This window comes from Mesocricetus auratus, unplaced genomic scaffold (assembly GCF_017639785.1).
Source record: "Mesocricetus auratus isolate SY011 unplaced genomic scaffold, BCM_Maur_2.0 Super-Scaffold_100020, whole genome shotgun sequence".
NCBI lineage: Eukaryota > Metazoa > Chordata > Mammalia > Rodentia > Cricetidae > Mesocricetus > Mesocricetus auratus.
In genome coordinates, this window is record NW_024429201.1 from 20381714 (window position 1) to 20389641 (window position 7928).

General features: G+C 49.8%; 1 non-coding gene across 1 annotated transcript; it reads right to left on the bottom strand.

Moving 5' to 3' along the window:
- Window positions 1-5923: 5923 nt before the first annotated feature.
- Window positions 5924-6026, bottom strand: LOC121133227. Its single transcript, XR_005870019.1, has one exon. It is a non-coding gene; the product is annotated as a U6 spliceosomal RNA (small nuclear RNA).
- Window positions 6027-7928: the final 1902 nt, after the last annotated feature.

The following is a 7928-nucleotide window of genomic DNA, read 5'->3' on the forward strand; positions in this document are numbered from 1 at the left end:
GGCAGCGGTGCGGCACCGAGCTCCCCGCCCCGCCGCGTGCTCCGCCCGCCCGCCCGCCCGCACTGCCCGCGGGGACCCGTGGTAGCGCTCTCTGCTGCAGACCCGACGGCGCAGGCTACTCGCCAGGAGATGCTCTGTGCAATCCTAGAGGCTGGGCCCAGCTGTCCAGCGCCACAGGAGAAGGTCCTTGCCCGCCCTCCGGCCCCCTAGGGCGCCGGCAGTGGAGTGACAAAGGCGAGCCGCGCCCTTGACCTCCCTCCCTCTAAGGAACCTCTTGGGAAGAGAGGGGCTGGCTGCAGTGTGCCGAGTTACTATTAGTGGTTTTGGCTTGACCGGCTCGGAGCAGCAGCCCCGAAGGTGGAAGCGACAGGGATCTGGGAAGGGCAGGTCAGAAACCTGGAGGCGTTCTGTGGCTTTGGGGACGTAAGCTGTAAAACAGCTCGTTCTCCGGTCCACCTCGCCCTCCGTGCCGGGCGAGCCATCAAAAGGGGAAAGAGGGGGGACGGGTGAAGTGTGAAGAGCAAAGGGGGAGGTTTATCGCCCCCCATCACTCTAACTTCCCTCGCCCCCTGGCCCCAGGAATCCCTAGGAGGGGCTGCCCCAGCCAGCCGGCCCCATTCTGGGAGCTCTACGAGGAGATCAGAGGCAGTACAGGTTCTCGGTTAAATGAACCTTCAGGAGGGGACAATGGCGGGGACCTCACACGGGGGCACCGCGCCTTCCCCCACTCCGCTCAGCCGCCCGTTCCTTTATTCCACGTGGTGAATCCTGCGGCCGCCGAACCAATGGGCCGACCCCGGAGAGCGCGGGACGCCCAGGAGATGGTTTGAAAGGAGGTGTGGGTTTTAATTTTTAAAGCGAATAATTGGAGGAGGGTTATTTTTTCCTTGGCCAAGGAGGGGTGGAAAAAAAAAAGGAAGAAGAAAGGCAGGAGGGGGAAAGTCAGGAGAAACACAACGCATTTATCTATCAACCGCTAGACAAGACAAAGAGGTTTTAACAACAGTTTGAAAAGAGCGGCCTGTGAATGGTTACTATTCAATTTGTATTTTATTCCCCGCTGGTCATGGAATTGAGATCAGAAGAAAAAGTGAAAACACATGGCCGAGGTCAGGGGATCAGAGAACCACCACACACAGCAAAGGGAAAAGGAAGGCAATGGGAACTCGTGTGAAGAAATGGATTATATAAACAGAGCTTACCATCGCCTGCGCCCCATTATCCTGTAATTTACCCTGCATGGGAGCATAGAAATATATTAAACTAGTGATGGGTTTTACCGTTTCTTTACAAGCCAGCCTCGTGCCAATCAAGCCTACTATATGCTTTGAGACATGTTTAGAATTCTTGAACTAATGTGTTTATTTTAAATATCACAGGGAAATTATTACATCACTAGAAAATAATGCCAGAGCGGGGGTCTGCCGCCCTTTTGAAGTCCTGTTTCAACGAAACATGATTTTAATTACATAATCACTTTGAAACTATAATTATACAATAAACGATGAGGATTAAGCGGGAAGTATAGAGTACATTAAAAATTGCTTAGGTCTTGAGAAAACAAACCGAACATGGGGAGCGGGGAGAGAAAGAGATGAAACCCGAGGTCTTAGGGAGGGGGTTGATAAACCCTACAATGGCTTTCTTCTGAGCTGCGGAGGGATGGGCGCCTGGGGCTTTCGGCCCCGGCCACAAGCAGGCGTGTTGCAGAGTAAACGCTAGCAAATCCACGACAGAATCAAAGAGAGGCCCGGAAAGATGGCTCCGCGTTTGCTTGCTAGTCTTTCTACACAATAGCAAACAAAGTTGTTGTTTTTAACATTCGCGAAATGCATTTACATGGGGCACCCGCAGTGCACTGGACGGCCTATAGGAGACTGCTTTGTTGGCCCTTCACTTCCAGGAGGAAAAGCGTCCAAAAGAAATGGCGTCCTGGGTGCCGAGATGCCCTAGGGAGTTCAGAAACAACTGCCGGTGGCCCCAGAGCTCACAAGCAAACCTTGCTCTCCGACTGATACCAACTTCCTGGTTCTGAGCCCGGCTGCCTGCCTTTGCTTCTGGGTTCGAGTTGAGTTTTCACGGAGACAAAAGGCAAAAGCCAGATTTTTCCCCTAAGAGGTACAAACTTGGCCGCGCCCTCCCTTTGATTTTTAGGAGTCCCTAAGAAGTCATGCAGAGCCGGAGCGCTGGCCCTACTGGCCTTCAGATCCGGAGGTGGTGTTCTGGAACCGGATGACAGGGAGTCTAGGGTAGGACCTCGACTCTGCCCAGGGCTTGGAAGCACCGGGCCAGTAAAGTGGGAAGAGGGGTAAATGGTACAGATAGAGGCTGAGAGTGCCTTTTTCAGTAGAAAAGACCCGCGTGCTTTGCCAGGCAAGTGCGACTAGCCAAATCTAACCTCAGTTTTAAAGGCTGACTTTTATGACGCATTTTTTGGTGCGGGCAGTTTGGAAGGCTGGTGCCCAGCCTGGCTGAGATCGACATATAAGGGTTAAACATTACTACCCCAATCTCAGGCAAGAGGGACACTCCTCGCTTTTTGTTTAAGCAGAATATTAATGACTCAGGAAGCTGGGATGTTTTAATTCGAGTGCAATCCCGAAGATGTTTTCCTGCAGAATTCGGAGGTGGGGTCTGGGGAGCCAGCTGGGGAAAGTGACAATAAGCATCTTGCCTCGCTTTTGCTCGGCCTCGTGCTTACTCAGCTCTGACCCATTAATATTAAGTCACATCGGTATCACATCAGTCTGCAGTGGACCATCAACAACCAGGAAAAAAAAAGAACATCCGAAGAGTCCTACTGTGAACATGTTTATTCTTCGCTTCCCTAAGCCCAAGATGTAATTTTCTCACTGCCCTCTTGCAAACAAAAGTACTGTACTAGCCTGAGAGCGCTAAGACCTTCGGAAACCCCAGGGAAATTACCAGTGGGCGCTAAGTCACCAGCTGTTTTTTGTTTGTTTGTTTGTTTGTTTGTTTTGTTTTCCGGAGTCTGGAAGCAAAATGAGCAGTTCTTTTTGAGAATGCTGAGAATGGGAAGGCTTAAAGAAGAAGAGGAGGAAGAGAGAGGATAGATGAAGGAAGAGGAAGATCGTGAGGAGGGGGTGGCAGCAGAGATGGATCTTTGGAAATAATAGTGACGGTAGTACCTATTAGTTAACCCATCTCCTATTAATACAAGGATCTTCCTACAGCACCTCAGCTGATGCAGTTGCAGTATCTACTTGGTTAATAACGTCAAACACTTAGGATATTCTTACTGTATGCTCTCCACTGTAGTGTCTTGCATTCATTCCTTCCTCGAACCACTTACATAGGTGGGAATAGCCTGTCACATTTTACAGATCAACCAGCCAAGAGATTATTTCATCTGTCCTAGGTCACGTGGTCATAAACGGCCAGAGTGCATAGGAACCCAGAGCTGAGTCTCAGTAGAAATGGAAACTGGAAAACACTGAGGCTTATCTGAGGTTCCAGAGAGGGTAGTCTCAAGGCTCACCCTCACTGGACCAAGAACCATCTGTGTGGAGTTCCTGTTACTCTGGAGAGCCAGGATAGACAATGGAGTGGCCACCAGGCACTGAGCTATTTCTCCAGGGGCTAAATTCTCTCCTAGGCAAGGAAGTTGGGTAAGATACAACCCTCTACAAAGCAAATGGGCTCAGGGGCTCAGGAATCTCTCCTGCCAGACGCAGGGTGCAGGTAGCAGGGTGGTTAGGTGGTGTGATTGACGGAGGTGCCCAGTCAGTAGGGACAGGTGTCAGCAGTCCAAGACCACCGCTCCCTGTTATTGGCACCACCTGTGAATGGCATCAGGCTGGCTTTGTCCCATGTCTTCCTGACAGCCAGTAACTAGCAAGACAGGGGAGGTAGTTCTGTTTAGCACAGGTGTCCTTCATATCTAGGGGAGAAATAATGGCAGTTCCTTCCTTTTTTACAGGCATGGAGGCAAAGAGAAACCCGTTTTTGAGCCTACTGCCCGGCTCTGCCAACTGACACGTGACAGCCAGATGCCAACACTTCCTCTTTAGCTTCTCAGGTCACTGCTTCTGGAAAACCCACGCTTTCACATATTTACATTCTATAGTAGAACACCCTATACCGAATGAATGGAGGGGCTGAAGAAAGTACTGGAAACACTTGGAGTTGTAGTTTCCTGTCCTTGGGAAAGTTATGGGAAACCAGAAGCTCTGGTTTCTTTGGGACCCCGCACCCCAGACAGTCCCCAGGGCCTATGGTTTGTAAAGATGGCATGGGACAAGTCAAGCCCAGTTACACACATGCAGGGCCTCCTCTGAGGGCAGCTTGGAGTTGTGCAGTGAGACGAGGATGAGGGTCAGGAAATTGCCAGTCTCCTCTTCACCTGGCTCTTGTCTTGTCAAACAGTGCAGACAGGAGACTCCGCATGACTGCTTCCTGCTCACAGATAGCTGCAGCCATTTTAGGCCATGGTAGAAAGAAACTTGATTCTGGTCATTGTGATGTCTCACTGGCTTTCCATAACTTTCCCAAAGACAGGGAACCACACTCCAAGAGTTTCCAGTACTTTCTTCAGCCCCTCCATTCATTCGGTATAGGTTGTTCCACTGTAGAATGTAAATATGTGAAAGCGTGTGAATCTTTCGAAACTCCCCACTCACTCTGGGATGTAAGTAGGATCGGAGCAGCTCTGTGTTTGGAAGGGTGTAGAAATTACCTAAACCAGGTAATTCTCATTACCTCACTTTTTTGTTTCTCTAGTCCCATTCCTTGTGGGTCATAGAGTCACTCTGTATGCCTAAGAGTTCTGGAAGAGTAAGGGCCAGCATGGCGATTTACTGTTCTGGAGGAGAATTCCTAGACAAAGTCCTTTCAGTGTCTGCATATGTGCATGCTATGCCTCAGGGCTCTGGTTTCTGACTGTTCATTGGACTACCTAGGCTTGCTCCTCAACTTAATGCTGTCCAGATATCCCAACATGCACTGGAACAGTCTAAGTGAAACAATGCACTTTCTATACTTAGCTATCATGTAGCCTGGCTTAGCAATGTGGTATACCAGAGTATCAGCTGTTTTCCCCTTGTGACTTCATGACTGATGGAGAACTGCAGTTTGCTTCTGCTGCCCAGTAATTCCAGAGTGCTCTACTATTGGTTACTGGTTTAGGAGAAAAGATGAAAATCTGAAATACATTTTCTATTTTCAAACCATTGTAAAGATGAAGAAAAGTCCAAAGGTGAGCCCTTGGTTGAGTCGGGGACTGTGATCAAAACTGGGGCCTCAGATGGATGACATCACCAGCTCAGGTGGTAATAGCCACTCAGGGATTTTTTTTACTTACCATTACTGGATTGGGAATGGTGGCTGCGGATGCTGAAGGTGAGGTCACACAGAGGCCAGTAGTCAGCGGGAGGTTTATAGGGAGACCATCACCTGAGACACAGATCTGAGGCTGGAGCTGTGTAGACCTGGTGACTGCCCATGAGAGTAGAAGGCAGCTTAGGCGTAGAAGCCTGGGAGAGCCCAGAGCCAGCACAGCAAGTGGAAGGAGGAGAGACTACAAAAGGGACAGGATCGGAGGAACTGGAGACGCAGGAGGAAGTCCTGAAGGGATGGTCCTCTGGTGACCAACAGAGAAGAAACACGGTGGCCGGATGGGCCAGCAGAGCTAGCTCCACCAAGGGGCTGACCTAAGATTGCCATTAAAGAGAAGTCCTCACCAGACTGGGCATCTAAGAAGTCCTGGGTTGCTTTAGCAGGAAGGTTTATCTGCAAAGGGTTGAATATTGAATGGAGGCAAGCTAAGAGAGACACAGAACCTCCTTCCAGCAAAACAAAGAGGCAGTTACCACTGGGAAGCTTGTCCTTGCTTGAGGCCGTGAGCATCTCCTCATCATCCCACAGGAGACACAAAAGGGGTCTAACTGCCACTTCATTTTGTTTTTATAATACAGACTGCCTCACGAAGCCACATGTCATCTTTGACAGGGACCACGTTAATCTTCCGTGTATTGTTTCAGTTTCAGGGCATCTGCCAAAGTGAGCAATGGCCGTTAATTTTGATGCTCAACTGGAAATGGAGTCCTCAGACACGCACACTAGTGTGCGAGACACCGTGCACTGGAGGAAAGCCAAACCCGAGCTCACAGCCAGAATATGAAACCTATTTAAAACATGCCTGATTCTTCCACAGAACAGTACTTGCTACTCTCGTGGTCAAACCATCCCCTGCAGCCAGGTGGCAAGCTAAGCAAATCCAGCCATGACTCCAGGCCACAAAAATCAGCACTGTGGCTGCCAAGCCTTGCAGGCCTGAGTTTGCTGCCTAACAGGAAACTCCTGGAGCAAAACAGCCTATACTCCTCCATGATGGTTGACCACTCTAAGAAGATTCAGACAGCCTGCAATGAGGGAAAAGAAGAAACCACAGAAACACGAAAAAGAGAAAAGTAAGAAACCCTCTGTGAGCAGCCCAACACCGTACAATGTGCCCAGGACGCTAGAGAAGTCTGCATCTCACTCTCTCAGTCAGACTCTGCAGCTCGGAGACCAGCTCTGCAAGGAGATGGGAGTCCTCAGGGCCATCTCAAGGTTGTCTTCCTAGTCTGTCCCTCAGGGGTCTCCTAATCTGATCCTGTCAAGAGCCACAGGTGCCAGAGGGGCTGCTGCTAAGGGTCAGCAGGCTGCCAGGCTCTGTCTCCACAGCTGGGCTGAATGAAAAAAATCAAGGACTGCACTAACTGGTCTTCTCTTGGCTTGCCATTTTGGCCTGAGTGGAAAACACAAGACCGAATGGCACTTCCCCCTGGGCAGGGTGACTGGAAGTGAACACAAGAGGGCGCTCTCTGTCTTGACCTGGGCGAAGGTTACAGGGCATGCAGGCGTTGAGCCCCTGGGATCACAGAAGTTTTCTATTTGTGTACTGTACTTCCGTTTTAAGAGCTGCTACTTATTTTTTCCTCTTAACCAATGAGAACTATGCTCAGTGGCTCTCTGTTGGCAGATTCTAAAATACCACCCTGCCATTTCTTTCTCTCTTCAGGCAATGGTCTGCAATTTTCCTCTTGCCCTGCAGCCACCACTATGCAATTTGCACCTCACTAATTTCCTGGCTGAGTCTTAATGCTGTCTGGTCACTGCTCGCTCCTCCCACCCGGACAGCAGCAGCAGCAGCAGCAGCAGCAAGCCTGTTGCTCTGCATCTGATTGGCTGCTTGTGACCTGGCCACAATTCAGAAACTCAGCTTTGAAGAATCACATAGAGGGGCGGATGTTTGAGGGACACAGAACCCCTGGATTGAGGGTTCCTCCACACCCATGCTATGAATGGAGCTGTTTTGAGCAAGCAAAACTTCACACTTCGCTTGGGTTGGGGTGGGCGGTGCTTGGCAGGATCGCGTGATTGACGCTCTTGTGGTCCAATTTGCTGCTCACTGAAGCATTAAAGCAGCAAGCCTGAAGTCACTCGAAAGCCAGTGGCCCGAGCTCAGAGTGTTCAGTTCCAACCTACAAATGAAAAGCATTCCGTGGACGTTCTCATCCTGCCTGAGCCCTCAAGCGTCTTTCACGTGGACCTGCCAAATATGTAATGCAGTGGATCGCCGAGTACTTCTGCAGGTGGTGATTAAAACAGCTGAGGTCTTCTCCCTGCATAATGATGGGTTAGGAAGACTATATATAAAAGGGCTGAGGTTCTTTATTTATGCTTCCTCGTTCTCAGAGGCACGGTGGTTTAGGGGGGAAAGTCACTGGAATTGGATGCCAGGTTCTGGTTCCGATTAGTTTGTGACCTCAGATGGCTTATTTAGACTCTAATCTGTGAAATCAGAGGGTCGGGCTAGATCATAGTTCAAGGGTCATTTTTGGCTAATGTTCTAGGAGCCCATTATATCGTTGCAGCTACATGTACACTATCTGTCCTTACTCAATATGTTTTGATCTTTAAGAAAA